We start from the raw sequence: 22,073 nt of genomic DNA on the forward strand, positions 1-22,073 counted from the left end.
TCCTTCATTGCTTTTCCAGGCCACAGCAGAGAGCTGGACTGGAAGAGGGGAAGCTGGGTTTAGAACCTGGTGCCCATATGGGATGCCAGCACCGCAGGAGGAGGATTCACCTCGTGCACCACGGCACTGGCCACTTGTGTACTGTTTTACCACATCCTTTCCAGCATTTGTTGTTTGTTGATTTCTGTATGCAAACCATTCTAACTGTGGTGAGGTGAAACTTCATTGTGGTTTCATTTTGCATTTCGCTAATGGCTAGTGATCCTGAGCATTTTTTCATGTGTCTGTTGGTCATTTGCATTTCCTTCCTTGAGGAATGTCTGTTCAAGTCTGTTGCCCATTCTTTTTTTTTTTTTTGACAGGCAGAGTGGACAGTGAGAGAGAGAGACAGAGAGAAAGGTCTTCCTTTGCCGTTGGTTCACCCTCCAATGGCCGCCGCGGTCGGCACGCTGCGGCCGGCGCACCGTGCTGATCCGATGGCAGGAGCCAGGAGCCAGGTGCTTTTCCTGGTCTCCCATGTGGTGCAGGGCCCAAGCACCTGGGCCATCCTCCACTGCACTCCCTGGCCACAGCAGAGGGCTGGCCTGGAAGAGGGGCAACCGGGACAGAATCCGGCGCCCCGCCCGGGACTAGAACCCGGTGTGCCGGCGCCGCTAGGCGGAGGATTAGCCTAGTGAGCCGCGGCGCCGGCCTGTTGCCCATTCTTAACTGCATTGTTTGTTTTGTTGTTGTTGAGTTTCTTGAGCACTTTATACATTCTGGATATTAACAATTTATCAGGTCATAGTTTGCATATATTTTCTCTCATTCTGTCAGTTGCCCTTCACTTTGCTGAGTTTTCATTTACAGTGCAAAAGCTTCTCAGCTTGATGTAATCCCATTTGTGTGTTTTTGCTTTTATTGCCTGTACGTCTGTGTTCCAAGAAGTCTGCATCTGGCAATGTCTTGCATCATTTCCACAATGTTCTCTAAGAATTTGATGGTATTAGGTTGTACATTTAGGTCTTTGATCCTTTTTTGAGTTTGTTTTTTGTAAGAATGAGGTAGGTTTTTATTTTCATACTTCTGCATGGGAGATCCACCTTTTATGCACCATTTTTTGAAGAGACTGACCTTGTCACATGGTTGGATTTTAGATCCTTTGTCAAAGATAAATTATTTGTAGATGTGTGGATTGAGTTTTTGGAGTTTCCATTGTGCTCCATTGGTCCACATGTCTATTCTTTGCCAGTATCAGGCTGTTTTGTTTGTAACTGTCCTGAAGTATGTCTTGAATTCTGGTATTGTGATGCTTCTGGCTTTGTTGTTCACATATAAGATTCCATTAGCTATTCTGGGTCTCTTGTGTTTCCATTTTAATTTTAACATCTTTTTCCCCTAGATCTGAAAAGAATGTAATTGGCATTTCAATTGGGATCACATGAATTTGTAAATTGCTTTTGGTACTATGGACATTTTGATTATATTGATTATTTTAGTCCTTGAATATTAAAGATTTTTCCATTTTCTGTGTCTTCTGTTTCTTTCACTAATGTTTGCTAATTTTCATATTAGATACTTTGGCATCCTTGATTAATTTTATCCCATGGTGTTTAATTTTTTTGTAGCAATTGTGAATGGGATTGATCTTAGAAGTTCTTTCCCAGCCATGGCATTTTATACATAGACTATTGATTTTTGTGTTAATTTTGTATCCTGGCACTCCCCTAGACTCTTTTTATGAATTCCAGTAATCTCTTAGTGGAGACTTATTTCCCCTATATATAGAATCCTGTCACCCGCAAGTAGGGGTAATTTGACTCCCTCCTTCCCAGTTTGTATCCTTGGATTTCTTTTTCTTGCCTAATAGGTCTGGCTAAAACTTCCAGGTCTATATTGAATAGCAAGGGCACAAGTTGTCATCCTTGTCTGATTCCAGCTCTTCAGGGAATGCTTCCAACATTTCCCCATTCATAAGATGCTGTCTATAGGTTTGTCATAAATTGCCTTGATTATGTTGAGCAATGTTCTTACTACACTCAGTTTCCTTAAGGTTTTCACTATGAAAGGATGTTGTATTTTGTCAAATGCTTTCTCTGCATCTATTGAAATAAGCCTATGGTTTATTTGAAAGTTTTATTTATTTATTTGTGAGGCAGAATTATAGACGGAGTAGGAGAGACAGACTTTTTAATTGGTTGGCATACAGTCCTTTGTATTAGCTCCTGATGGGTAAGTCTTTTAATCATCTGTGGTATCTGTTGTTACCTTTCATTTTTCATCTCTGATTTTACTGATTGGGGTCTTTTTTTTTTAAGGATAGTTGGACCAAGAGTGTATAAATTTTTTAAGCAAGTTCTTCATTTCACTGATATTTATATTCTTTTTTGCTTTCAATTTTGTTTATTTCTCCTCTAATTTATATATCTCTTTCCTCTTGATAATTTTGCATTTGATTTCATTTTTTTTAAAGGGTGCTACATTGGTGGCTCACTTATTTGATTCTTTTCCAATTTCTTGGTATAGGCACCAATTTCTCTAAACTTTCCAGTATCTGGTAAGTTTTGATATGTTATACTGTCATCTTTATTCGTTTTCATCTTTTTTTAATTTTTTCTGACTCACAGTTCATTCAGGAGCATGTTCAGTCTCCATGTGGTTGTATATGTTCTTGAGGTTCTTGGTGTGGTCATTCGCCCCTTCATTCCATGTAGTTGTGGAAGATGCATGGTATGATTTTGATATTTGTTGAATTAGCTGAGACTTATGGCCTACCTTATTGTGTATCCTGGAGGGTGGCTCAAGGCCTTAGTTCCTGTCAACCATGTGGGAGACGTGGATGAAGATCCTACTTCTCAGCTTTAGTCCCATCTTGAGGGCATTTGGGGAGTGACTCAGTAGATGAGAGCTATCTCTAGCTCTCTCTCTCATAATGAATCATTCAAAATTTTACCTCCCTTTTTTACCTGGAAACTTGATTTAAAGTATTCAAACTTGATGTATTTCATATATACAAATTTAGAAACATTAATTATTCCCACTCTACCCTCGCTCACTCCTACCCACCGACCCGAACATGCTCCCATCCTTCTTCATTTTTTTAAAGATTTATTTATTTATTTGAAAGTCAGAGTTACACAGAGAGAGGAAAGGCATAGAGAGGTCTTCCATCCGATGGTTCACTCCTCTATTGGCCACAATGGTCAGAGCTGTGCTGATCTGAAGCCAGGAGCCAGGAGCTTCTTCTGCATCTCCCAATGGGTCAGGGGCCCAAGGACCTGGGCCATCCTCCACTGCTTTCCCAGGCCATAGCAGAGAGCTGGATCGCAAGTGCAGAAGCCAGTCTCAAACTGGCGCCCATATTTAATGCTGGTGCTCCAGGCCAGGGTGTTAACCTGCTTGGCCACAGCACCGGTCCTATTTCCCATCCCTCTTCATCCTCTATCCACGATTCCTATTCTTATTTTATACAAAAATCTATTTTCAATTATTTTATACTCATAATATAAAGCCTGCACTATGTAAAGAATTCAACAGTTTGAAAGAATTAAAAAAAAATCTGTTCCTGAAGAGGCAAGACATGGTTTGTTTAAAATCATTCTATCTGCAAGACAAGAGTTGTCTAAATCATTGTACGTCAAAGTATCAATATCACTAATATAGCTCACCTTTTAGGTACTCTGTTACCACAGATCAGGGAGAATATACAGTGTTTGTCTTTTTTTGGAAAGGGTTATTTTAAAGTGTAAGGTTTTACAGTTGCATCCATTTTTTTTCTTTTTGGAAATGACAGGTTTTTCTTTTTTCTTTTTTCTTTCTTTTTTTTTTTTTTTTTTTTACCAGAAAACGTTTCTTACCTGGAGCACATCGGAGATCAACACAGTCTTAGCCCGGAGCCAAGACTGCTGTCACCCACGTTTTTGACGCTGCCTGGCAGCTTCCGGTGCTGCTGTGCTTACTGGGAGGAAGAGGCGGGTCCTAGATGGCTGGCGCTTGCGCAGTCGGCCTGGTGGAGAGCAAGACGGTATTATCTGCTGGTGGCGGCATGTCGTCGGCTGCCGGAATTCTCGGCTGATGGCGGCGTTTTCGGCAGCTGTACTGGCCCAGAGAGTGCGGGAGTGAAGGTGAGTTTTTCTTATGAAACAATGAGAGGCCTGGGACCTCGTCGCGGGGGGGGGGGGTCGTGGCTCCTCGGAGCAGTGTAGACACTCATGTCCGCAGGCTGGCGGCCGTGGGGGCAGGCGGCGGCTCAGCTGTGGGAAGCGGAGAAGCGGGTGACTGGGCTTGCGCTGGAGGACAGGACTGCGGGTTACAAGGTATGTTTATTTGTAACCTCTAACTTATTTATTTAGTCAGTTCTAGCAGTGTTTTTGGTGGGTGTTTTAGTTTTCATTGATTTTTATGAGTCTTTTTAGGTTGTCTATATCTTCTGGATTTAATCTTAGTAGGTCACGTGTATTTGTTATCCAGGGATTCCTCTGTTTCTTCTAGTTTTCCAGTTTATTAGCATATAGTACTGAATAGCAATTTCTCTGAAACCTTTGTTTCAGTGATGTAGATTATAATCTCTGCTTTTTTTCTGTAATTTTATTTACTGGAGTTTTTATCATTTTTGTTAGTCTGGTTAGAAGATTATGTACTTTTTAAAATTTTATATCAGGTATGTAAATTTCATGTATTTCTTATATACAGATTCAAACATACTGATACTACTTCCCATGCTAGCATCTCTCAAGCCTGCACTCCCAGCCTTCTTCTTCCTCCTTCTCTTGTTCCCACTCTTAATTCTTCATCAGTTAAAGGTAGGTTGGGCAAGTTCCACGTGAGCTGCGTAGTGATCTTTTTTCAAAAAAATATATATTCTTAAGTGGCAGAGATCCAGAGATAGGGAAACACAGAGATAGAGGTCTTCCATCTGCTGCTTTGCTCCCGAAATGGCCACAGGGCCCATTGCTGGGCTGATCCAAAGCTAGGAGTCAGGAGTTTCTTCCAGGTCTCCCATATGGAGACTGCATTCAGTAAGCGTGGTAAAAGGGACATCTTTGTGTTGTTATATGTTTGACAAAATGATTTCACATTCTCCCCATCCAGCATGACATTGGCTGTTGGTTTGTCATACATAGCCTTTATGATATTGATATGTATTCCTTCTGTGTATATTTTGTGTAGTTTTTAATCATTTTTTATTCTACTGATATCTGTATCTAATTAGATGATGTGGTTTTCAAAAGATTTATTTCATTTGTTTGCAAGATTTATACAGAGAGATATAGGTAGAGCAAGAGCAAAAGAGGAGGAGGGAGGGAGAGAGGTCTTCTGTTTGCTAGTTCATTCCCCAAAAGACCTTGATGGCCAAACTGAGCCATCAGGATCCAGAACCTTCTTCCAAGTCTCCCATGTGGCTGCATGGCCCCAACTAATTGGGACATCCTCCGACATTTTCCCAGGCATGTTAGGAGGGAGCAGGATTGAAAGTGGAGCAGCCTGGATGCTAAATGGCACCCATATGAGATGCCGGCATTATGTGTTTTGGATTTAACCCTCTGTAACACAGCGCCAGTCCAGACAATGTGGTTTTATTCTTCCATTTTTTTGATAAAATTCATCATGTGTATTAATTTGCAAATGTGGAACATCATGGCATTTCTGATATAAATTCCAATTGAAGGTTTTATGTGAGCTTCAGCATGTGGTTTTGGTTTTGTTAGGCTAGAATTTTGTTAAGAATCTTTGCATCTTTTTCATTATGCATATAGGCCTTCAGTTTTCTTTGTATTTCATGTTTTGTTATCTTTTGTGGTTAAGGTAATGCCGGCCTCTCAAAAAGTGTTTGTTAGAGTTGAATCCTACTGCTTCCAGTTTATTATTTTGAAATAGTTGTAAAAGTATTGGAGTTGCTTTTTAAAGCTTCAAGCTCCTTGGATACCTTTATTCAAAGTTATTTAAATTTTAGTAGCTATTGTGAATGGAATGGATCTTCGAAGTGGTTTCTCAGCCCTGATATTGTGTGTATACAAATTCTATTGATTTTTGTGTGTTGATTTTATATCCTGCCACTTTTCCAAACTCTGTTATGAGTTTTAATGGTCTCGTGGTGGAGTTTCTTGGTTCCCCCATTTATAAAATCATGTCCTTTTGAAGGAGGGATAGCTTGACTTCCTCCTTCCCAATTTGTATCCATTTGATTTCTTTTTCTTGCCTAATGGCTCTAAAACTTCCAGATCTATATTGAATAGCAATAATGAGAGTGCATCCTTGTCTGATTCTAGATCGTAGTTGGGAATGCTTCCAACTTGTCCCCATTCATAAGATGCTATCAGTCGGTTTGACATAAATTGCCTTGATTGTGTAGAGGAATGTTCTTTCTGTTGTCAGATTCCCTGAGGTTTTCTTTCTGAAAGGTTTTTGCATATTTTCCAGCTGTTTTCATCTATTGAAATAATTATGTTTTTTAAATATTTATTTAATTGAAAGGCAGATTTATGGAGTGAGGGAGATTTTCCAAGAATTTCCAATTCATTGGCAAACAGTACATTGTAGGAATTCCAGATAGTTGTTTTTATTATTGGGTTTCTATTATTACAGTTTGTTTTTCATTTCTGATTTTACTGATTGGGGTCTTATTCCTGTTTTGTTGTTGTTGTTGTTTTGGAGATTTTCAGCAATTTTCTAAAAAATATTTTTTAACCAGATTTTCATATCAGTGATCTTTTTATTTTTTTTTTGGACAGGCAGATTTAGACAGAGAGAGAGACAGAAAGGTCTTCCTTTTCGTTGCTTCATTCTCTAAATGGCTGCTCTGGCTGGTGCACTGCGCCGATCTGAAGCCAGGAGCCAGGTGCTTCCTCCAGATCACCTATGCGGATGTAGGGCCCAAGCACTTGGGCCATCCTACACTGCACTCCCGGGCCACAGGAAAGAGCTGGACAGGAAGAGGTGCAACCGGGACAGAATCTGGCACCCCGACCAGAACTAGAATCCGGTGTGGCAGCGCTGCAAGTGGAGGATTAGCCTATTGAGACATGGCGCTGGCCTCAATGATCTTTTATAATGTTTTTCTTCAGCTTTGTTCATTTCTTCTCAAATTTCCATGATTTCTGTCATCCTACTAATTTGGAGTTTGATACGTTGTTTTTCTAGATTTTGTGATGCATTGAAAAGCTCATTTATTTGATTCCTTTCCAATATCTTGTTGTAGGCACAAGTTGTTATAAAGTTTCCTGTTAACATTGCATTTGCTGTGTCCCATACGTTTTGCTATGTTGTACTGTTATCTTTAATCATTTCCAGAAATTTCTGGATTTTCATTTTGATTTCTCCTAAGACCAACCATTCATTCAGGAGCATGTTGCTCGGACTCCACGTGTTTGCATATGTTCTGGAGTTTCCTAAGTTGTTGATTTCCTGTTTCCTTTCATTTTGATCATAGAAGATGCATGAACTGATTTCAGTTATTGAGTTTTCTAGGCTTGCTTTATATCCTATCATATGTTGTGTCCTAGACAAAGCTCCAGGGACTGATGAGAAGAATATGTATTCTGCAAGTTGTGGGATGAAATGTTCTGAGTTAGTATTTCAAACAAGGCAGCCTGTTCTCAGGGACAAAGTGATGAGCAACTGTGTCACCTACAATTTTGACATAGGGGAGGGGCTAGGAAACGACCAAGAGAAGACAGTTCAGGTGTTCTTGTAAGATACTGTTTTTAGTTAAGAGATCCAAATTCCATGCATTTCATAAATGCAATTTAGGTACACAGTGATAGTCCCTACCCTACCTCCCTGTCAGGGGCATAACACATTGTGCACTTGTTTGTCTGACTCCGGGCAGCAACCCTGGCACCGACCAGGCCAAGGATGCTGGGCAGGTATCTGCCGTTCAGTAGCCCTGACCGTGGGCAGTTTGGCAGAGCTGTGCACCATGTGGGAGAGGCTGGGTGTTAGCCCGGGAGGTGTAAAGAGCTCCACACTGCCCTGAGCTTCTGGTGGGCTGGATTGGGAGCAACGATGCCCTTGGAGTGCTCCTGATCATGGTGAGCACAGGAAAGGCATGTCAGGCTGGGGCTCAGGCTGTGGCCCCTGGTTCTTCAAGGCAGTGCGGCCTGTTCTGCTGACGCTGTGTTTCTGGGAGGAAGGGATGGGTGTTAGTTGGGTGGTACTTGCGCAGTAGGCCTAGGGGAGAAGTAGGCTATATCCAAGGCAGTGTCGTTGTTGGCTGGCATTGGCAGTAGCGGTTCAGTAGGCTTGTAGAGTGCAGGATGGACTTGTTGTGTTTAAGTTTTTGGACAGAGAGATGCCCAGGGCCTGCCTCAAAGGATGGGGGATCCCGGTGCTTCCCAGCAGTGTTTTCCCTGCAAATCCACTGGTTCAGAGGCAGCAGGGGTTGGGCAGGGGCTCAGGTGTGAGGAAGCCATGATGCAGCTGTCTGCCTCACCTCCCCCCCTAAGAAGGACTCGGATGTGAAACTAATGCAGAGTGGACACTTAACCTCAGCTGCCAGGCAATCTTGTTCTTCTGGAGACTCTCGACTTCCTGTCATCAGTTCATGGACATCAGGTTTTATTCCGTATCTCAGCTATTGTGAACTGAGCTGCAGTAAACCTGGAGGTACAGATAACCCTTTAAAATCTGCTGATTTCATTTCCTAGGGGTAAATCACCAGGAGAAGGATTGCTGAGTCATATGGAAGATTTATTTTCAGCTTTCTGAGGTATCTCCATACTGTCTTAGGCAATGGCTTCCCCAGGTTACATTTCTACCAACAGTGTATTAGGGTAGCATAGTGCCAGATCCTCAGCAGCATTTATCATTTGTTGATTTTAGTATGAGAGCCATTCTGACTGTGGTGTGGTGAAACCTGATGGCTAGCGATCCTGAGCCTTTTTTCATGTGTCTGTTGGCCATATGAAGTTCCTCTCTTGAAACATGCCTGTTCAAGTCCTTTGCCTATTTTTAAATGGAATTTTTGTTTTGTTGTTGTTGAGTTCCTTGAACTCTTTGTAGATTGTGGCTATTAATCTTTTATAAGTTTTATAGTTGGCAGATTATTTTCTCTTATTCAAAGCCTCTTGACTTTGCTCTTTTTAGATTCTGGATATTAATCTTTATTTTTTGACAGGCAGAGTTAGACAGTGAGAGAGAGGGAAAGAGAGAGAAAGGTCTTCCTTTTTCCATTGGTTCACCCCCAATTGGCTGCTGCGGCTAGCACACCACGCTGCTCCAAAGCCAGGAGCCAGGTGCTTCTCCTGGTCTCCCATGCGGGTGCAGGGCTCAAGGACTTGGGCCATCCTCCATTGCACTCCTGGCCACAGCAGAGGGCTGAACTGGAAGAGGAGCAAGAGGGACAGAATCTGGCGCCCTGACCGGGACTAGAACCCAGAGTGCTAGTGCTGCAGGTGGAGGATTAGCCTATTGAGCGGCAGCGCTGGCCTGGATATTAATCTTTTATCAGTTTCATAGTTAGCAAATAGTTTCTCCCATCCTTTTGGTTGCCTCTTTACTTTTCTGAGTGTTCCTTTTGTAGTGCAGAAGCTTCTCAGCTTGATGGAATCACATTTGTTTGTTTCAGCTTTTATTGTGCTACTGGCATTTTTTCCCAGAAATCTTTCTTTAAGCCAATGTTTTCCAGTATTCCCCAATGTTCTCTAATAATATGATGATATTGAGGTTTAGATTTTGTTCCTTGACGTGTTTTAGTTGCTTTTTGTATAAGGTGGAAAGTATGGGTCTTCTTTCATACTTCTGCATGTAGAGGTCCAGTTTTCTCAGGACCTTTTTATAAAGAAATGGTCCTTTGAACCTGGGATTGATCTTTAGCTCCTTCTTGAAAGATAGATTAGTTGTAGATGTGTGCGTTATTTCAGGTGTTTCTTTTCTGTTCCATTGTTGTCATTTTTTTTTTTGCCTATAGCATGCTGTTTTGATTGTAACTGTCCTGTGCTGTGTCTTGCAATCTGTTATTGTGATGCTTCAAGTTTTGTCAATGTTGTTTAAAGTTGTCTTCTCTATTCAGATGTTCTGTGTTTTCATATGAATTTTAGCATTGTTTTCTCTCCATCTGGGCAAAATGCTATTTGACCTTTGCTTGGGATCCCATTGTGTCTGTAAATTGCTTATGGTAGAATGGATATTTGCATTATGTTGATTTTGCCAATGAGTCAACGTGGAAGATTTTTCCATTTTTGTGTGTCATCTTCCATTTCTTAATGTTTTGTAACTTTATTGTAGACATTTTCATGGATATGAAATTGGACACAGAGTTGACACGGAAGTTCAGCTGCTGGGTAATCTTCCATTTCTGGGGACTGCTCTGCTTTCTTGTAAAACCCAGCTGTGCCTTCACCCTGGACAGGAGCAACTGGTTAGTAGTACATGTGGCTGTGTCCTGTTGATGGCAGCCCTTGGGCCCAAGGAGGAGAGAAGGGAAGGGAAGGGAACCCTGTGCCCTGGGGTTGGGCTGCCAGGCTGACAGCAAAGTGGACTTCCAGACTTTGTGAAGGAAGGTCAAGTGGTGGGAGCCCTATATACATGTGGAGACAGAAATGTGGGGGTCTAGTGTTCCTAGAATAGAGGAACCACAGAGACAGAGTTGAATAAGATATTGGCGAATGATTTCCCTGGGGCTTTGCCGAGAATTGTGGGGGCAAAGAACATGCTAAGAAGGGAAGAATGGTTGTCCAGGCAGTGGGAGGGGAATCTGGGAGGAAAACTGTCAAATGTTTAATCAGAGTAAAAACATAAGAGTCGGGTTTGGAGAGATGTGGTAATAGTTGTTTGGGTTTTAGATTTTCAGGCTAAGGACGATGGGATTGCAAGTACTTCATGCAGTGGGAGTGGAGGGTTAGATGCCATGGAAGAACCTGGGGCGTGCAAGGTTTTGGGAGCTGAAAACAGTTTGTGTCTGTATGTCACCATCCTATGATAGAAAAAGGAAAATGGAAGGATTGTGGGGAGGAAGGCAGGCAACTTTGAGGAGAGTTGTAATAGGGAAGAGCTGTAATAGGTCTGCTTGTAAGAACTAGTGGAGTATCAGAGTGTGAGGTCCAGGATAGGCCCTGGGGAGAAACCTTACGAAAAGTGAGGGAAGGGATATCAGGAGGCGGGCAGAGGGAACTTTCAGGAGGGACTGGGGAATGGGTGCTGAGTTAATCAGGAAATTTGACCAAAGTGTGCAGACTACCAAGAGATGGAGAAGATGTTATCTGAAAGAAAACTGGGTTGATAGGGGTCTTGGGAACAGGGAGAACATGTTTTAGCCTATGAATGAAGTTTGTGGCTTGTGGAAGTCAGAATATGGGCAGAGGAGTTTCTCTTGGTAAATATATTTTTCTTGGCTTTCAAAGGAGTGTCTGCTATGTGCCCACATTTGTTCTAGTTATTTAAGATATTGCAGAGAGCATCATGAGGGTCAATGAAAAAGTCTGTGGAAAGAGGAATTTGTAAGTTTGTTTCATTGTGTGTGTGTGTGTGTGTGTGTGTCTGTGTACAGAGAGATAGAGAATTATTCTTATCAATTCAACTGATGATGTTTGAAGTCCTTGACAATTTCTTGTTTTCCCTGCCGTGAAGCATACTGCAATAAATATTGTGGTGAACGTATCTCTGATACAATACATTCATGCATTTTGGGTTATATCAGTAGAGGAATTGTTCCATCATATGACAAGTCTGTTTTTATTTTCTTAAGAAATCTTTATATCGTTTTCCACAGTAGTTGCACTAATTTAAATTTTTACCACCAGTGTGTAAGTGTTCCACTTTTCCCACATCCTCCTCCTCATTGTGACTCTCTGTCCTTTCGGTTTTAGCCAGTATATACGTGTGAGCTGATATCCCATTGTGGTTTGGACTTGCATTTCCCTGATAGCTTGTGCTGTTGAGCATTTTTTCCTATATTTGTTGGCCATCTGTGTATCTATGGGGAACTGTGTGTTGCGTTCCTTTGGCAATTTCATAACCTGATTGGTGGTTTTTTTGCTGTTTTTTTTAAGTTGCAAATATATTCTTTTCTTTCTTTCTATTTTTTTTAAACTTTTATTTAGTAAATATAAATTTCCAAAGTACAGTTTATGGATTACAATGGCTTCCCCCCATAACTTCCCTCCCACTCGCACCTCTCCCATCTCCAGCTCCCTCTCCCATTCCATTCACATCAAGATTCATTTTCAATTATCTTTATATACAGAAGATCAATTTAGTATATATTGAGTAAATATTTCATCAGTTTGCACCTGCACAGAAACACAAAGTGTAAAATACTGTTTCAGTACTAGTTATAGCATTACTTCACGTAGGACAACACCTTAAGGACAGATCCCACATGAGGAGTAAGGACACAGTGACTCCTGTTGTTGACTTAACAATTTGGCACTCTTGTTTATGGCATCAATAATCTGCCTAGGCTCTAGTCATGAGTTACTGAGGCTATGGAAGCCTTTTGAGTTCGCCAACTTCGATCTTATTCCGACAGGGTCATAGTCAAAGTGGAAGTTCTCTCCTCCCTTCAGAGAAAGGTACCTCCTTCTTTGATGGCCCCGTTCCTTCCACTGGGATCTCACTCGCAGAGATCTTCCACTTAGGTCTTCTTTTTTTTTCTTACCCCAGAGTGTCTTGGCTTTCCATGCCTAAAATACTCTCATGGGGTCTTCAGCCAGATCTGACTGCCTTAAGGGCTGATTCTGAGGCCAGAGTGCCATTTAGGACATCTGCCATTTTATGAGTCTGCTGTGTATCCCACTTCCCATGTTGGATTGTTGTCTCCCTTTTTGATTCTGTCAGTTAGTATTAGCAGACACTAATCTTGTTTTTGTGATCCCTGTGATTCTTGGACCTATCATTGTGATCAGTTGTGAACTGAAATTGATCACTTGGACTAGTGAGATGGCATTGGTACATGCAATCTTGATGGGATTGAATTGGAATCCTCTGGCAGATTTCTAACTCCACCATTTGGGGCAAGTTCAAATGAGCATGTTTCAAAATGTACATCTCCTCCCTCTCTTATTCCCACTCTTATATTTAACAGGGATCACTTTTCAGTTAAAATTTAAACACCTAAGAATAATTGTGTGTTAATTACAGAGTTCAACCCAATAGTACTAGAACAAAATGTACTAAAAGGGATAAAGTATTAAATTGTACAGCAACAGTGATGACAAGGGCTGATCAAGTCACTGTTTTTCATTGTGTCCATTTCACTTCAACAAGTTTCCCCTTTGGTGCTCAGTTCGTTGTCACTGATCAGGGAAAACATATGATATTTTCCCTTTCGGACTGGATTAATTCAGTCAGCATGGTGTTTTCCAGATTCCTCCATTTTGTTGCAAATGACCTGATTTCATTATTTTTGATTGCTGTATAGTATTCTATAGAGTGCATTTCCCATAATTTCTTTATCCAGTCTACTATTGATGGGCATTTCGGTGATTCCAGGTCTTAGCTATTGTGAATTGAGCTGCAATAAACATTAATGTGCAGACCGCTTTTTTGTTTGCCAATTTAATTTCCTTTGGGTAAATTCCAAGGAGTGGGATGGCTGGGTTGAATGGTAGGGTTATGTTCAGGTTTCTGCTGAATCTCCAGACTGATTTCCATAGTGGCTTGTCCAGTTTGCATTCCCACCAACAGTGGGTTAGTGTCCCTTTTCCCCACATCCTCGCCAGCATCTGTTGTTGGTAGATTTCTGAATGTGAGCCATTCTAATTGGGGTGAGGTGAAACTGCTTGTGATCTTGAACATTTTTTCATGTGCCTGTTGGCCATTTGGATTTCCTCTTTTGAAAAATGTCTATTGAGGTCCTTGGCCCATCTCTTAAGTGGGTTGTTTGTTTTGATGTTGTGGAGTTTCTTGATTTCTTTGTAGATTCTGGTTATCAACCCTTTATCTGTTGAATAGTTTGCAAATATTTTCCCATTCCGTCCATTGCCTCTTCACTTTCCTTACTGTTTCTTTTGCAGTACAGATACTTCTCAATTTGATGCAATCCCAATAGTTGATTTTGGCTTTGACTGCCTGTGCCTCCCGGGTCTTTTCCAGAAAGTCTTTGCCTGTGCCAATATCTTGAAGGGTTTCTCCAATGTTCTCTAGTAACTTGATGGTGTCAGGTCGTAGATTTAGGTCTTTAATCCACGTTGAGTGGATTTTTGTGTAAGGTGTAAGGTAGGGGTCTTGCTTCATGCTTCTGCATGTGGAGATCCAGTTTTCCCAGCACCATTTATTGAATAGACTGTCCTTGCTCCAGGAATTGGTTTTAGACCCTTGATCAAATATAAGTTGGCTGTAGATGGTTGGGTTGATTTCTGGTGTTTCAATTCTGTTCCATTGGTCTATCCATCTGTTTCTGTACCAGCACCATGCTGTTTTGATAACAACTGCCCTGTAGTATGTCCTGAAATCTGGTATTGTGTTGCTTCCGACTTTGTTTTTGTTGTACAAGATTGCTTTAGCTATTCAAGGTCTCCTGAGTCTTCATATGAATTTCAGCACGATTTTTTGCAGATCTGAGAAGAAGGTCTTCGGTATCTTGATTGGTATTGCATTGAATCTATAAATTACTTTTGGGAGAATGGACGTTTTGATGATATTGATGCTTCCCATCCATGGGCAAGACCCCTACCTTACACCTTACACAAAAATCCACTCAACGTGGATTAAAGACCTAAATCTACGACCTGACACCATCAAGTTATTAGAGAACATTGGAGAAACCCTTCAAGATATTGGCACAGGCAAAGAATTTCTGGAAAAGACCCGGGAAGCACAGGCAGTCAAAGCCAAAATCAACTATTGGGATTGCATCAAATTGAGAAGTTTCTGTACTGCAAAAGAAACAGTCAGGAGACGGAAGAGACAACCAACAGAATGGGAAAAAATATTTGCAAACTATGCAACAGATAAAGGGTTAATAACCAGAATCTACAAAGAGATCAAGAAACTCCACAAAAACAAAACCAACAACCCATTTAAGAGATGGGCCAAGGACCTCAATAGACATTTTTCAAAAGAGGAAATCCAAATGGCCAACAGGCACATGAAAAAATGTTCAAGGTCACTAGCAATCAGGGAAATGCAAATCAAAAGCACAATGAGGTTTCACCTCACCCCGGTTAGAATGGCTCACATACAGAAATCTACCAACAACAGATGCTGGCGAGGATGTGGGGAAAAAGGGACACTAACCCACTGTTGGTGGGAATGCAAACTGGACAAGCCACTATGGAAATCAGTCTGGAGATTCCTCAGAAACCTGAATATAACCCTACCGTTCGACCCAGCCATCCCACTCCTTGGGATTTACCCAAAGGAATTTAAATTGGCAAACAAAAAAGCAGTCTGCACCCTAATGTTTATTGCAGCACAATTCACAATAGCCAAGACCTGGAACCAACCTAAATGCCCATCAACGGTAGACTGGATAAAGAAATTAAGGGGTATGTACTCTTTAGAATACTATACCGCAGTAAGAAACAATGAAATCCAGTCATTTGCAACAAAATGGAGGAATCTAGAACACATCATGCTGAGTGAAATAAGCCAGTCCCAAAGGGACAAATACCATATGTTCTCCCTGATCGGTGACAACTGACTGAACACCAAAAACGAAACCTGTTGAAGTGAAATGGACACTATGAGAAACGGTGACCTGATCAGCATAGCCCTGACTGTTAATGAAGTACTTAATTCATTATCCCTCTTAGTAGTTCTTTTTTTTTTGGTCTGTTCTACTTAATGTGACTGGTTTTATTCTGTAATTAATACACAGTTATTCTTAAGTGTTGAAATTTAACTGAAATGTGATGCCTGTTAAACATAAGAGTGGGGATAAGAGAGGGAAGAGATGTACAATTTGGGACATGCTCAAGCTGACTTGCCCCAAATGGTAGAGTTAGAAACATACCAGGGGACTCCAATTTAATCCCCTCAAGGTGGCATGTACCAGTGCCATCTCACTAGTCCAAGTGATCAATTTCAGTTCACAATTGTCATAATGAAAGGACTAAGAGTCAAAGGGAGCACATAAACACGTCTAGTACCTGCTAATACTAACCGATAGAATAAATAAAGGGGAGAGTGATCCAACATGGGAAGCGAGATCCTCAGCAGACTCATAGAATGGCGGATGTCCTAAACAGCACTCTGGCCTCAGAATTAGCCCTAAAGGCATTCCGATCTGGCTGAAAAGCCCATGAGAGTATTTCAGGCATGGAAAGCCAAGACACAATGGCAAAAAAACAAAAAACAAAACAAAACAAAACAAACAAACCTAAATGAAAGATCTCTGTGAGTGAGATCCCAGTGGAAAGAACAGGTCTTCAAAGCAGGAGGTACCTTTCTCTGAAGGGAGGAGAGAACCTCCACTTTGACTAGGACCTTGTCTAAACAAGATAAGAGTCGGAAAACTCAAGGGGCTTCCATAGCCTTGGAAACTCATGACTGGAGAATAGGGAGATTACTGATGCCATAAACAGGAGTGTCAATTTGTAAAGTCAACAACAGGAGTCACTGTGCACTTACTCCTCATGTAGGATCTCTGTCCTTAATGTGCTGTACATTGAGACTTAATGCTATAACGAGTACTCAAACAGTATATTTCACTTTGTGTTTCTATGGGGGTGCAAACTGTTGAAATCTTTACTTAATGCATACTAAACTGATCTTCTGTTGAAGAAATTAGCAATTCCCAACTTGACTCTCACTGGGATTAAACATGACAATAGGTCTGATCTGATTTCATCATCATTTAAAAAATCATCTATTATTTTTCACTTTATGTTTCTGTGTGGGAGCAAACTGTTGAAATCTTTACTTAATGTATGCTAAACTGATCTTCTGTATATAAAGAGAATTGAAAATGAATCCTCATGTGAGTGGAATGGGAGAGGGAATGGGAAAGGGGAGGGTTGCGGGTGGGAGGGACGTTATGGGGGGGAAGCCATTGTAATCCATAAGCCGTACTTTGAAATTTACATTCATTAAATAAAAGTTAAAAATAAAATCTAGCTCCTGAAGGAGAGTTAAGTCATGTGGAGTCTTACTATGCCCCCAAACCAAGTGATCTACCTATAGGCATTTGTACTGTCTTCACAATTTTTAATTATTGGAAATCATTGCCTTAAGAATAAAGATGCTGAGTAATAATAATAAAAAAAAAACAACCAGCTCCTCATTTGGCTGATTTTTTTTGTAATGTTGTTTTGGATTCAATCCTATTGATTTCTTCTCTGATTTTAATTATTTCTCTTCTCCTACTAGATTTGGGTCTGGTTTGCTGCAGTTTTTCTATGTCCTTTAGATACATTGAAAGCTCATTTATTTGGTGCCTTTCCAATTTCTTGATGTAGGCACCTATTGCTATAAACTTGCTTCTTAACACTGCTTTTGCTGTGTCCCATAAGTTTTGGTATGTTGTGCTCTTATCTTATTTACTTCCAGAAAGTTTTTGATTTCTCTTTTGATTTCTTCTGTGACCCATTGTTCATTCAGGAGCATGTTGTTCAATCTCCATGTGTTTGTGTATGCTCTAGGGATTCCTGAGTTGCTAATTTCCAACTTCATTCCCCTATAGTCTGAGAAGCTGCATGGTATGATTCTAGTTCTTTTGAATTTGCTAAGACTTGCTTTATGGCCTAGTATGTGGTCAATCCTAGAGAAGGTTCTATGTACTGCTGAGAAGAATGTAAATTATTTAAATGTAGAATGAAAAGTTCTGTATATATCTGTTAGATCTGTTTGGGCTATAGTGTTGTTTAAATCTACTGTTTCCTTGTTGATCTTCTGTCCTGTTGATCTGTCTATTTCTGAGATGGAGTATTGAAGTCCCCCAGTACTATTGTATTGGAATCTAACTCTCCCCTTAAGTCCCTTAACATATCTTTTAAATAAACCAGTGCCCTGTAGTTAGGTGCATATACATTGATAATCGTTATATCTTCCTGTTGAATTGATCCCTTAATCATTATATAGTGTCCATCTTTGTCTCTCTTAACAGTTTTTGTGGTAAAGTTTATGTTGTCTGATATTAGGATGGCTACACCCACTCTTTTTCATCTCTGTTGGCATGGTATATCTTTTTCCAGCCTTTCACTTTCAGTCTGTATGGATCTTTGTTGGAAAGATGTGTTTCTTGTAAGCAGCAAATAGATGGGTTTTGTTCCTTAACCCATTCAGCCAATCTGTGTCTTTTAACCCTAGAGTTGAGGCCATTAACGTTCAATGTGACTATTGATTAGTAGTAACTTTGCCCTGCCATTTTCTCAAAGATATTTTCTAATATGTGCTTTGAACTTCCTCTGATCTTTTGCTGTGAGGTTTCCTTACTTTACCTTATTTCATATTGATGCCCGTGTTTATATCTTTGTGTTTAACACATCTTTAAACATGTTTTGCAGTGCTAGATGAGTGGCGACATATTCTTTCAATTTCTGTTTGCTCTGAAAGGTCTTTACTTCACCTTGATCCACAAATGAGAGCTTTGCAGGATATAATATTCTGGGCTGGCAGTTTTTCTCTCTTAATATCTGGGCAATGTCTCACCATTCCCTCCTAGCCTGTAGGTGCTGTGAGTCTAATTGGAGATTAGATTTCTCTTCACTATCACACTTTCCTTTTCCACTAATTTCTGCATTTCATTTTGATTCCTCCTTAAGATTTCATTTTCATGAGAGAGATTTTCTATCCTGTCCAGAAAGGATTTCTGCAGTTCAAGAATTTGTTTTTGAAAAATTCTAAATGTTTTTATCATAAATTTTTTTGAAATCCGTATCCTGCATTTCTTCTATCTCATCATCTTCATAATCTTGGCTTGGGGTGTCTTGTTCATTTGGGGGTGTCATAATGTCTTCCTTGTTCTTGTTTCCTCGGTTTCTGCATTTGTTGCTTGGCATTGTGGAGATATTCTTTGGATTCTTCTTCCCTCGCTGTGGTGTTTTTTCTTGTTATATACTATGACTGTATTAAGTGGACTGTCTGCTTTTGATGGAGCCTTAGAGGCTTGAGATGGGTGTGGCCAGAGTGCTCTGTTTGGTTCTTCAGGGTTAAGGGTCTGCCAAAGGTGACACACCCAGGTTAGGCATGGTAAATCTCTCTCTCTCTCTCTCTCTCTCTTTTTTTTTTTTTTTGATTCAGAAGGGAAGAATTTCCGCACAGCTGAGCGGAATATTAGGCAGTCAGCTTCTGATCTCTGGCTCCTGTGGGTTCAACATTCATCTGCTCTTTCCCAAGGATGACACCAAGACTCTGTGGTACCCCGACTGTGGGCTCAAATTCCCTTGCAGTCTCCCACCAGGTTGCCAAGGTTACCAAATTGTAGCGTCTCTGGCGAGTACTCACATAAACTCTGAGTTCTCTCACCCACCATCTCTTTTTTCACAATCTCAGTTCATTAGCTCCATGCATTCACTAGGTCCTAACCTTCTGTTATTTCACCCCCCCCAGAGTCAGGGTTTTCTGGTTGGCTGATGGCGGGCACTGCTTTAAGTATGTCCAAAATGACGCCTGCTCTTTGTCTTGCTTGCTTTTTAGAGGTGAGCGGAGAGAGAGAGACTTGTGTCCATACTGGTCCCCCCTTTTTTTTCCTCTCTCCTCTAGTTAGCCTGATGAACTTACCCCCACAAGACTTCAAGCCCTTAATGAGAAACCACTACAGATTTTTTGGTTTGTTTGGGGGATTTATTTGTTTATTTGAAAGTCAGAGTATCAGAGAGGGAGGGAGAGACAGAGATGTTTCATCCACTGGCTATAAGAAGCCAGGAGCCGGGGGCCCCACGTTGTCTCCCCACAAGGGTGACAGAGGCCCAAACAATCGACCCACCCTCAACAGCCATTCCTCAGGCCTCTAAAAGGGTGCTGGATCAGAAGTGGAGCAGCCAGGGCAGGCACTGTTCCCCACAATGGATTCCAGCGCTGCTGGTGGCCCTACCCGCTACACCACAACACTGGTATCTGGCCTCACTGTTTTTGACCATACTTGTAAGAACAGTCTTCTGAGAAGTGCACGGCTGCCCCATCTCAGTTGATTTTTTATAAATGATGAGAGATATGCATCTAATTCCATTCTTCTACACGAATACATCGAGCTTTGCCAGCACCGTTTGTTGAAGAGATTATCCTTACACCAATGAAAGGTCTGAACCCTTTTGTCAAAAATCAGGTGGCCATAAGTATTTAGATTAACTTAGGGATTCTCTGTTTCGCTCCATTGGTATGTCTCAGTTTTTTTATTGCCAGGCACATGGTGTTTTAATTAGTACACTTTTTTAGTACGCTGTGAAGTCAGGTATTGTGATGTCTCCAGCTTGATTTTTATTTCATCAGGATCACCTTAGCGGTTCTGGATCTTCTGTGGTTCTGTATGAATTGAGGGTGTTTTTTCTAATTCTGTAAAGAATGTCATTGGTATTCTGTAGATTTCTTTCCATGAAATAGATATTTTAATGATACACATTCTGCCAATCCACAAGTAAGGAATATCTTTCCTTTTTTTTGTGTGTCCTTGATTATTCTTTGGTCAGTGTTTGATAATTTTTATTGTAGAGCTCTTTCACTTATTTGATTAAATTTATTCCTAAATATACTGATTTTTGTTCCCTCTTAACATTGCATTTGCTGTGTCCCATACATTTTGTTATGTTGTACTGTTATCTTCAGTCATTTCCAGAAATTTCTTGATTTCCATTTTGATTTCTCCTACGACCCACCATTCATTCAGGAGCATGTTGCTCGGTCTCCATGTGTTTGCATATGTTCTGGAGTTTCTTGAGTTGTTGATTTCCCGTTTCCTTGCATTTTGGTCATAGAAGATGGGTGAAATGATTTCAGTCATTGAGTTTACTAGGCTTGCTTCTGGCCTATCATATGTTGTGTCCTAGTGAATGTTCCAGGGACTGATGAGAAGAATGTGTATTCTGCTAGTGTGAGATGAAAAGTTCTGAGTTAGGACTTCAAACAGGGCAGCCTGTTCCCCAGGACACAGTGATGAGTGACTGCGTCATCTATAATTGTGACATAATGAAAGGGCTAGGAAACGACCAAGAGAAGACAGTTCAGGTGTTCTTGTAAGATACTGTTTTTCAGTTAAGAGATCCAAATTCCATGCATTTCATAAATGCAATTTAGATACACGGTGATAGTCCCAACCCTCCCTCCCTGTCTGTGGCACAACACATTGCACACTTGGTTGTCTGACTCCACGCAGCAGCCCCGGAACTGACCAGGCCAGGATGCTGGGTGGGTATCTGTCATTCAGTAGCCGTGACCATGGGCAGTTTGGCAGAGCTGTGCACCATGTGGGAGTGGCTGGGTGTTAGCACGGGAGGTGTAGAGAGCTCCACACTGCCCTGAGCTTCTGGTGGGCTGGATTGGGAGCAACAATGCCCTTGGAGTGCTCCTGATCATGGTGAGTACAGGAAAGGCATGTCAGGCTGGGGCTCAGGCTGCAGCCCGTGGTTCTTCAAGGTAGTGTGGCCTCTTCCGCTGACACTGTGTATTCTTGGAGGAAGGGGCAGGTGTTAGTTGGATGGTGCTTGCATAGTAGGCCTCGGGGAGAAGTAGGCGATGTCTGTGGGAGTGGTGTCGAGGTTGAGGCCAGCTGGCAGTGGCATTGGCGGTAGTGTTACGGTAGGCTTGGAGAGTGCATGAGGGATTTGCTGCGTTTAAGCTTACAGACAGAGAGATGCCCAGGGCCTGCCTCAAAGGATTTGGGAACCGGGGCTTCCCAGTGGCATTCTCCCCCGAAATCTGCAGGTTCAGAGGCAGTGGGGGTGGGCGGTGGCTCAGCCATGAGGAAACCGAGAAGCAGATGCCTGCCTCCCCTCCTGCCTCCCAGAGGACACGGATGTGAAATTAACCCAGAGTAGACTAGTGTTCTCTAGTAATTTGATGATACTGAGTTTTAGATTTCGTTCCTTGAAGTGTTTTTAGTTGCTTTTTTTTTTTTTTTGACAGAGTGGACAATGAGAGAGAGAGATAGAAAGGTCTTCCTTTTCCGTTGGTTCACCCTCCAATGGCCACTGCAGTCGGCGCATTGTGGCCAGCGCACCACACTGATCTGAAACCAGGAGCCAGGAGCCAGGTGCTTCTCCTGGTCTCCCATGTGAGTGCAG

At 41.4% G+C, this 22,073-nt stretch overlaps 1 protein-coding gene across 5 annotated transcripts in view; it reads left to right on the plus strand.

Annotated features, from left to right (window-relative positions):
* LOC149120375 (uncharacterized) overlaps positions 1 to 22,073 on the plus strand; it is a 114,930-nt gene that overhangs the window by 31,051 nt on the left and 61,806 nt on the right. For 4 of the 5 annotated variants that reach the window (XM_089322002.1, XM_089322005.1, XM_089321999.1 and 1 more), the window contains exon 5: positions 3,823 to 4,103. The gene's annotated coding sequence lies outside the window, so the exon portion shown is untranslated. Of the gene's footprint in view, positions 1 to 3,822; positions 4,104 to 10,203; positions 10,337 to 22,073 lie in introns of all 5 variants that reach the window. The other variant, XM_089322000.1, reaches the window with a different exon arrangement.

This window comes from Oryctolagus cuniculus, chromosome 19, assembly GCF_051225735.1.
Source record: "Oryctolagus cuniculus isolate XC-2025 breed Fujian yellow rabbit chromosome 19, ASM5122573v1, whole genome shotgun sequence".
Lineage (NCBI taxonomy): Eukaryota > Metazoa > Chordata > Mammalia > Lagomorpha > Leporidae > Oryctolagus > Oryctolagus cuniculus.